The following is an 8,023-nucleotide window of genomic DNA, read 5'->3' on the forward strand; positions in this document are numbered from 1 at the left end:
GACATCATGTTAATTTTTCACAGAAAATTTCCTGGCAGGTAGGAAATAATGTTACAAATATCTAGAAACAAAAAACTTATTCAAAATAAACTAAACCACCACTACATTTTCACTTAAATGTCAAGGTAGTGTAGCTGCTGTTATCAACATCTCTGAAAAAAAAGTAACATTAAAGCCAAGTTTTATTACTGCTCTAACTTTGTAATACACTGCAAACACAGACAGTGCAATATCATACACACAGTGACAGATTTCTGTTTCCCTTTTCATATCTGTACCTCCATTCACAATTTCCAGATCTTTATGATATGAACAAGAACCAATGGTAATGAAAGAAGGAGATAAAGCTACACTGAAGGCATTTGGAAAAAAGCAATGTCCCAGGAATAAATGGAACACCAGTTGATTTGTTGCAACTAACAGTTGCACCCCTTAGATATGTTCCCCAGTCTATGCCAGGAAGCTGGGAGGCTAGCTGCTTGGTCAACTGACTAGGAGAGACCAATATTTGTTTTCATTCCCAAGAAGGGTGATTCAACATAATGTGGAAATTATCAAACAATGACATTAATATCACATGCAAGTAAAATATTGTAGAAGATCATCCAAAAGTGGCTAGAACAGTACATTGCCAGAGAACTGCCAGAAGTTGAAGCTGAGCTTAGAATTGGCCATGGCACCTGGGATATCATTGCTAATATCAGATGGATCTTGGTTGAAAGTAGAGTATATCAGAAGAATGTTAATTTGTGCTTTCTTCACTATGCAAAAGCATTTGACTGTATGACTCATAACAAACTATGGTTGACCTTGAGAGAATGGAAATCCCAGAACACTTAAATGTGCTCATGCAAAACCCATACATAAAACAAGCAGCTGTTGTGTGAGCAGAGCAAGGGAACACTGCATGATTTAAAATCAAGAAAGGTATGTGTTAAGGTTATATCCTTTCTCTATACCTATTCAATCTGTACACGGGAAAAAATTATTTGAGAAGCTTGACTCTATTAAGAATATGGCACCAGGATCAGAGGAAGATTCATCAACAATCTACATTATACAGTGAAACAACCATACCTGCTGAAATGGAGGAAGACTTGAAATGCTTGCTGATAAAGGCCAAAGACTTTAGTGTGGATTACTTGTCAATATCAAGAAGGGGGAAAAAAATCCTTACCATTGAAACCAATAAAACAATATCATGATAGATATAGAAAAGATTGAAATTGTTGGGAGACATTACATTAGGCAAGTCTGCTGTTAGGGACCTCTGCAAATTACTTTGGAGCAATGATGTCAGTTTGAGGACTAACATGTGCCTAATTTACGCTATGATCTTTTTCAATCACTTGCTATGTATCTGAGAGCTGGACAATGAATAAAGATGGAAGAATAAATGATACCTTTGATTAATAGTGTTAGAAAATAATACTGATTATCCTATGGACTGCCAAAAAAGTAAACAAATAAGTCTCGGGAAAAGTATATCCAGAGTACTCCTTAGAGGCAAAGATGATTAAACTTGGTCTCATACACTTTGGGCAGGTTGCTCAGAGAGGCTATTCCTTGGAAAGGGACATCATCCTTGGAAAAGTGGAACATCAGCAAAAGAGAGAAAGACTCTCAACAAGACAGATTGACACAGTAACTGCAGCAATGGCCTCAAATGTGTCAGAGATGATTGGATGACACATGTAGGACAGGGTTCAGATCTGATGTTCGCAGGATCACTATGAGTCATACTAGACTAAACAGCACCTAAGAACAAAAACACCACCAACTCCCTTTAAATAGTTTTAAAGTATATATTCCTACACTTTATATCTATTGTTAATTACAAAAAAAGTCTAGATTGTGGGGAGCTCTGGTGGCCTAGTGGCAAGGAGCTGCAACTACAATCCCAGAGGAGCACTGTTCGAATCCACCAGATGTTCTACTGGGGAAGGAGGGACAATCTCCTCCTGTACCAGTCAGATCTGATTTGACAGTACACTTACACAAAAATAATAAAATTTTAAAAAATAAATTAAAAAAAGTCTACATTCAAAAACATTAAGTAGAGAGTGTTAACTCCTATCACAGCTTAATGGTATGCAGTCATCACAATATTATATCACAACTTAACATAAGCTCTTGAAGAGCTAAAGCAACACCACAAAAATACAAAGGAAGTGGACAATAGTCACCTCATATAATTATGCTGTGAATACAGATACTTAACATCAAACCGTCAAAGAAAATGATAAATTAAGATGAACTCAAATGAAATAAAACTTCTGTTTCATGTCTTTATTTTTTTTTGTTTGTTTGGGTTTAAGGTTTTGGGCTTTTTGCTGGTTTTGTTTGAGGGAACTTGTTTGCTATATTATAGGGATGGTGGAGGTTTTTTGTACTCATATTTGGTATATCCAATTTCCTCTGGAACTGATTTGCTAAAATGCTGTTTCACTCTGAAAATCTCAGTTCAAGCATTTAAGAAACATTTCCGATTCTTCAGAAACAAAGCAGGGTAGGAATAGTAGCTGACAGCTGTAGATGCCTTAGAAATCATCTAAAAGGCTAGTGAAGTGCTGTGAGCAGTAGCACAGTTTCATAAACACTCACTCATTTAATTTGACATAATAGCTAAAAACAAACCAACCACAAAACAACATCCCTTATTTCCAAATCATAGAGGTCTGATAGGACAGAATTGCCCTAACTGGTTTTCAAGGTTGTAAATCTTTACAGAATCGGGCTATCATATCTTTCTTCCCAAGAGTGGTTGATAGATTCAAAACACTAGTCTCTTCAATAACAGCTAAATATTTTAAGCATTGTGTCATCAGCTCCCCTTGTACATTAGCTGCCGAAACCACTCTCCCCAAAAAAGGCACTTATCTGAGTAAGAAGACCAACATGTTCCCTGCGGAAACTAAAGACAAAAGTGCTGACAACCAAAAAGTCCTCATCCTCTTCAAACCAGTTACAACCACTTAAAAATACAACACATACTTCCAAGAGCTTTATTTAAGATTTACAAAGAGAACATCGGTTTATCAATTTAGAAACAATGGTAAACTGTTGCTAGTTCAAGTCCTAAGGGCTTATTTGCTGGTTTAATGTGTGAGTAAAGCAACTCTGGAATGAAGATCTACTAAGACTTAGAACTAAATTGTAAAACATGCATTTAGCTTTGAAAGATCCAACTGCACCCCAATCAATCCTACAACCAGAGATCATATCTTCCCACCTCCCCTCACTCCCTTCACCCACCAAACCCTGTGCTTTCACTACTACCAATCCTCAGTGGTAACGATGGGCAAGGTCCAATGGTGATTCATTTGATAAAACATAATGCATGAGAATGATTGCATGAAACACAACATGAACGAAGAATAATGTGCAACACAATGGATACGAATTTTGTAAGCAAACCTATTCTTTTTAAAAAAGATCCTACTATCGGCAAAGGTGAAATACATTGGTTTCAATGTTAAATATAAAGGTGTTCATTCACCTGACTAGTAAATCATATATAAATCTAATGTCCTTTGAGTCAAGACATGTAAGCAAAGCATCACAATGCATGAAGACTACAAGGGGATTTAGAAATCAAGTGGAAATGAAGGATTTGTATTATTTGTATAATTATATCTGTAATATAGCCTTCCTATTTTAACAGTGGGGAGCCTTGGTGCCGTACTCCAAAGAGAGATGAACTACTACCCCAACGGATGCTCCTCGCAGGTGTTTGAATTTACCAGGCCTCCACTGGAGAAAAATGGCCAACTTTCACCAGCCTCACAACAACCTACTGGAGGGTCAGCCAGTTCCCTGAAGAGCCATGAGCCTTAAAGATTTGAACATGGTCACAGAGATTATTGGCAGATAGTAGAATCTCTTTAGTAACTATCCGTGATATCAAGAATATAAGTACCACTTAAACCAGATCAAATTTTAGCAAGAAATTAAAACCTGTATGGAATCAAGATATTATTCACTAAAAATAATTATTTAGCAGTAGAATTTTTCCATAAAGCATATTTTGAAAACTACTATTTTTACCTTTAAGAAGAACTAGGCATAAGATCCCATGTTTAACTTATGAATATTACACATTTAAGTAAAATCACATTGCCTGAAATATCTTAATGTACTAAAATATTCATTTAAAGTGAAAAACCGTAATTTGTTGCTGAAAGCGTAACTTTCAACACTTCTACTGCCTTCTTGGTCTTGGACAACTCATGTTAGCTAGTTTGAGTAATTCAGTCTGCAAAATGGGAATGAAACCAACAAGTTGAAAACTTAAAGTATTCATTTTTCAGAGATCTATAAACAAGCAGAGATAAAAGTCAAAGCAGTGCATTTTCAGAAGCAATCTAAGGAAGTCTTACAGTAAAATTTCATTCTGTTTTCAAACAGAGATTTCTACTCTGAGTCAAGATAGAAGACTTCAATTAATATTCTTGCTTACCTTTCTATAATGTCAACATTATACTAGAATAGCAACAAAATTAAAAGTCTCCAATGAACTCAAAACTGGGAAAGCATTATACAATATGAACGGAAAAATTTTAAGGCTAAAATTTTTAACTGGCCACATAATCTAGTATGCCCCTGAAATCCTACTCATACAATCAGAGACCATATCTAAATTACTTCAATAGAAATAGAGATTGAAGTATTGATTGCATTTACAAACATTGTTGTGTGTTTTAGGTACTATTTATTTTTAAGTACTTCTGTCCTTCACTTCCATCCAAAAGGACAGCATGTTACTTTGGGCCAAATATGCTAGAAGTCCTGAACAACAATCATGCTCTCATCCTAGTGTCTTTATTAAAACATCATCAATAAAAATTGCAGCTTTCAATTTTAGATATTCATGCCTTAACTCAGACGCATTGCTGTTGAGTAGAAGCTGACTCATAGCTGCCCCGACACTGAGTTTCCAAGGCTATAAACACATGGAAGGAGTTCGCCCATCTTTTTCTCAGAGTCATCAGTAGATTTGAAGATGTGCGTTGAGATTAGTAGCCCAGCTCCTTTTGAGATAGGCCAAAGGAACTCCCTGTTAGGATTAATATGCCATTTAATAAAAATGCTCAGCACAAAATTAGGAGAAGTAAGGGGAACTGTAAATAATTCGATTGAATCAAATAGGTGCCACGTAATTCCATTTTGGTAGATATATTGATATATAAGCTTATGTGTCACACAATTATTTAAAGTATTTATTGTCACTGTTGTGTGCCGTCAAGTTGCTTGTAACTCATAGTGACCCTATGTACAACAGCTCTGAAACCCTACTCTATCTTGTGCCAAACTTATTGTCTTGGACACACCTATCCCCATTACCCCAATCACTGAGCCAATGCATCTCATCAAGTGTCTTCCTCTCTTGTGCTGTCCCTCCACCCTCAAGCATGACGTCCCTCCCCAAGAACTGGTCCTTCCTTGCAATATGCCCAAAGTATGTAAGATAAAGCCTCAGAATCCTGGCCTCCACAAAGCAGCCTAGTTTCCCTCTCTTTAGGATAAATCTGTTTGTTTTCTTAGCAGTCTGTGTATTTATTATATTACATAACTGTAACAAAATCTGTAGTCAATAGGTATACAGCTATAATATGTAGTCAAAATCATAAGCACTTTTAGAATATTTTCATCATCTCAAAAAGAAATACTAAAATAAATAAGTAAATTCTTCTGATGATTATTCAAAACAGGCTGAAACAGTACATCAGTAGGAAAGTAAAAATGCAAAGATTCAGAAGAGGCCATAGTATGAAGAATATAATTGCTGATACATGCTATGCATCAGAGAGTTGGCCAGTGAATAGGATGATAGTGATAGAAAGAGAATTGATGCCTTTGAGCTGTGGTGCTGGAGAAGAGTGTTGAATATCCCATGGACTGCTAGGAGAAACAAACAGGTTTGTCCTGGAGAGGGTGAAGCCAGAAGGCTCTTTGGAGTCAAGGATTCTGAAGCTTTGTCTGACATACTTTGGGCATGTTGCAAGGAGGGACTGGTCCTTGGAGAGGGACATCATGTTTGGCAGAGTGGAAGGGGGGGCAGGAGAGGAAGACCCTTGATGAGATGGATCGATTCTGTGACTGGAGAGGTGGGAATTAAGTGTGTTTGAGATGGCTAGGTTGGCACAGGATAGAAGAGCGTTTAGAGCTCTTGTACATAGGGTCGCTATGAGTCGCAAAGGACTTAATGGCACATAACAACAACAACAATAACATCAACCAGATGGATCTTTCCTGAAAAGAGAGAATACTAGAAAGATGTTTACTTGTGTTTTATTGACTATGCCAAGGCATGAAAATGTTGTTAGGTGTCATCAAGTCAACTACAGCTCACAGCATCCCTATGAACAACAGATCTGAACCCTGCCCTATCTGTGCCATCCTCACCATCTCTGACATGTTGGAGTCCAGTGTTACAGCCATCATGTCAATACATCTCATTGAGGGTCTTCTTTTTCTCTGATAAGAGAGATCCAGCTGTATGGATCATAATAAGTTATGAATAATATTGAGAAGAACAGGAATCTCAGAACATTTAACTCTGCTCACTGGGAACTTGTCCATAAAACAAGAAGCAGTCATTTGAACAGCATAACTGATTTAAAGTCAGGAAAGGATTTGTCAGGGTTGTATCCTTTCTCCATACCTATTCAATTTGTATACTGAGTAAATAACTCAAGAACCTGAACTATGTCAAGAAGAATGTGACAGCAGAACTGGAATAAGAATCAACAACCTATATTATGCAGATGACACTTGTTATGCATCTGAGAGCTGGAAAATAAAGATGACAGAGAAAGAATCAAAGCCTTTGAGTTGTGGTGTTCAAGAAGAGTGTTTACAATCCCATGGGCTGTCAAAATAACAAACAAATGGCTTGGAGAAAGTGCATCTCAAGTGCTCCTTAGAGGCAAAGCTTTATCTCACATACTTTAGTCATGTTGCTAGAAGGAGGTATTTCTTGAAAAGTAAATTCATGCTAGCAAAAGTGGGAGGTCAGCAAAAAAGAGGAAGACCCTCCACGCAGTGACTGCAGCAATGGCTCAAGTATGTCAGAGCTGATAAGGATGGCACAATTTCAGATTTGTTGTTCCTATGGTCGCTATGAGTCATACTTGACTTAAGGACACATAATAATAAGAATAATCAAATATAAGTAATATTATATAAATATTTGTAAATGAAGGAAATGGTAATTACAATACTACAAAACAAAATCTATGTGAATGATAAAACAAAAATTCAACATGATATTTAAGTGAAAAAAGAAAGGAAAAAATGCTCTCTCTAAATGCTAATGAATAAGATCTCTCAAGAACCAACTAAAATGTATTTCCTTTATTCTTGCATATTATTCCTAAACCTATCCAAGTTTTAAAAATACAGCTATTAATTACACAATTTTTTGTAAGGGATTTATCATTTTTTTTAACATTGTAATTAAGATGTGAATGGATGACTGGTGTCAAATGAAAGATTTAAAGTCAAGACTAGACAAGAACTAATACTTTAAATCTTCTATTAGGCATAATCTGTCTTAGTGCTATTTTCTGATACTGCACATTATTTCATCCCATAAGTTTCAGAACAATGGAGGTATCTACTTTAGGTGTTCTAAGTTTTATTTCTAAGGAAACAGTATAGCCAAATATAGTAAGAAATGCTTGGTTTTAAAAGTTAGTTATTTATCATAAGTATCACTACTTCAAAGATACAACTTTAAATATGCATTCTGAGACATTTTTTAAAAGAGTACATTCTAATTTGGACTAGAAAACCAGAAGTTAGCATAGCAACAGGACTTGTTTTCAATAAGTTTATATATATATTTAGTCTACAGATCCCCTCTGTACATACGGGAGTTCTGGTGGAATAGAACTGATGAAGTTGCCACACTAGCCGAAAGGCTCTATATCTATGGCTTTCCAACTGAGAAAAATGAGTAGTTCTCCCATTGAGTTTTACTTCTGTGGACACTGACAGGTCAGAATCCACTCAGTGGCAG

Source organism: Elephantulus edwardii, unplaced genomic scaffold (genome assembly GCF_000299155.1).
Source record: "Elephantulus edwardii isolate Elephantulus edwardi_28Jun2011 unplaced genomic scaffold, EleEdw1.0 scaffold00003, whole genome shotgun sequence".
Lineage (NCBI taxonomy): Eukaryota > Metazoa > Chordata > Mammalia > Macroscelidea > Macroscelididae > Elephantulus > Elephantulus edwardii.